We start from the raw sequence: 2871 nt of genomic DNA, 5'->3' as shown, positions 1-2871 counted from the left end.
TTGGAAAAATTTATTCTCGAATTAAGAAAACCAATCTTAAGAAAACAATTATTAAGAATAGAGTTAAAGAGAAATAGAGTCAATCTGCCTAATTTTAAATTTTTATTATAAATGAGAATAAAAATAGATTTTGTCCAACTAAAACCAGGAATGCTGAACACGTATCTTAACCAATCTAAAGAAAACAATTATTAAGAATAGAGTTAAAGAGAAATAGAGTCAATGATAAGAAGATGTTCTAATCTGACTAATTTTAAAATTTTTTATTAAAAATGAGAATAAAAATAGATTTTGTCCAACTAAAACCAAGAATGCTGAGCATGTATTCTTTAATTATAATTATTATCTGAAACATTTTTGTTATAAAATTATAAATTAAATTTATTTTAAATAATTACACAAAGAAATTAATTACTTCATTTACTTTTAATTACTTATTTTATTTTTTGAAATATGGAACATAGATTTTCTATATAAAAATTAATCTTCAAGTGAAAAAAATACAAGCTTCATATTTCAAAGTAAATTTATAATCAGAAACAACTCATTTAAATAAATTTAAAATAACTTTTAGTTTTTTATTATAAACTAAAAAAAATTATTGTAATGTTACAATGTTTCTGACAACACAATTAAAAGCTTATAAAAATTTTGCAAATTAAAAAAAAATAAAATAAAATAAACAATAAACATTTAAAAAACTTTAATAGAAATATTTTGTGAAAAAGTTGATAAAAATGTGTAAATAAAATATTCAGTACCATTATATTGAAATATACTGTAATTTTTATTTCTAGAATTTGTATCTTCCTGAGTTGGTCATAACAATCAATATCGGGTTTTAACTTAACATATCACTTCATTTTAAGCGTCTTTGCTTCATGCGCGTCTTTTTGTTTATTGTACGCCTTTAAGGACCTTAGTTCATAACTCCACCGTAGACATAGTTATCCGTTACGCCTTCTTTCCATTCTTACGGCATTAAGAAACCAACGAAGCCCCTGAAATTTAGTTCGCTAAATGATGTCAATGTTGTGATAAAGCTGGTACACTACGTGGATCATACCGCTTACGGGTAATTGTTGCAAACACGTAGAGAACCAAAGATTTTACGAAGAACTTTTCTTTCAAATATTCTAGAGCAGCTTCGTCTTTATGTTCGCCTTTACTTCTGCGTTATATAGAAGCAGAGATAGGATAACTGATTCATAATATGTAAACTTTTTCAGTTGAAAAATAAGTTTATCTTCCAAGCAGCCACTGAACCTGTAGTAGCACTTTTAGAGTTTATAGAACGTAGGTTTTATCGATCGAGAGATAGCTTTAACTTTCAACTAAGTATTGAGCTTATAGTTGCTCTGAAATTCTTTATCTAAACTTCGGGGTGACATCGTTGTTGCTGATTACGTCTATGCAAAGATTGAAAAAATCATTGGAGGCTTTAAAAGTACAGTTCTCCTAGTAACCAACATATACCACGTTCGCCCTCATTCAGTGCTAAGATTATTTTCGAGTTATTTTCTTATAACTCCCATTACGGTTGGATTTAAAATGAATTAAATAATTAAGCATTTTAAAAGTGAATACGTTTATTAGGTGTGTTAGTTCACCTATTTCCACCTCTGAAAGTACGACCTCAAGTGTTCTGTAATATGGAAATCTATTTTACGCTTATAGTTTTTCGTCTGGAAACATTGGGTTAATTACATAGATTGAAACCGGTTTTTGTAATCATGTTTACATTTTTTGAATAGAAAGTTTTAACTGCTTTGAAGGTACTAAGTAGTGATTAATTCAATACATTAAAAAATTCTTTTTACCTTTGATCAATGGTTTTTTACACCAACGTACCCAAGTATAGTTCATATAATACTTCACAATAATAAAAATCAGAACACTGAAAAAATTATTGAACATGATCCTCGACAATTTATTAATGTAATTTTACAAAAATGTTTATACATAAGACTTACATTGTGACCGAAAGGTTTTCGGAGGTTCTCATTTAAGATTCGCGCGCTGTATATTTTTCGATATTTTAAGTTTATGTAGTTTGGCAGCACTGTCCTTAATTACTATGCCAATGAGCGCGATCTGTCAGACAGTTCGTTTACGGCAGCTGTTGAAACCAGTTCACCTCAGTAGTGCGTTGCGAAAAAAACAATGGAAAAAAATATTGAACAAAGAGTTTGCATCAAATTTTGTTTTTCGAACGAAATTTCGTGTGCAGAATCGTTGCGAATGCTACAAAAGGCTTATGGGGAATCAGTTTTATCGAAAACTCAAGTTTATGAGTGGTACAAAGCCTTTCAGGACTGTCGTACGACCGTCGAAGACATGCCGCGTTCTGGACGACCTTCGACCTCTACCACCGACGAAAACATTGAAAAGGCAAAGGAAATCGTGTTCAAAAATCCTCATGTGAGTGTTAGAGAGATAGCACGAGAGCTAGGCATCGGTCGTGAGATGGCTCGTTTGATTTTGGTGGACAATTTGTGTATGCGACGTGTCAACGCCCGGCTTGTTCCGATTCACCTCAATTTGTTCAACATTATCAACGATTTTAAGGCCAAACATTCAATAAATACCATCGAACAGCCACCGTATTCACCTGATCTTGCACCGTGTGACTTTTTCCTGTTTCCCAACCTCAAATTACCACTCAGAGGAACGCGTTTTGAATCCATAGAAGACGTAAAACAGAATTCGCAGAGGGAACTCAAAGCCATACCGGAAAGCGCCTATAAAAATGTTTTGCATCGATTGGAACGAAAACTGGCCATTGTGTATGCTTCTAATGGGAGCCATTTCGAAGGGAGATAACGATAAATATTGATGAAGATTAAGAATTTTGCGTTTTATTTAAGAGTT

The sequence above is a fragment of the Teleopsis dalmanni genome, chromosome 1 (genome assembly GCF_002237135.1).
Source record: "Teleopsis dalmanni isolate 2A chromosome 1, ASM223713v2, whole genome shotgun sequence".
NCBI classification, from domain to species: Eukaryota; Metazoa; Arthropoda; class Insecta; order Diptera; family Diopsidae; genus Teleopsis; species Teleopsis dalmanni.
This window is presented reverse-complemented; position numbering follows the sequence as displayed.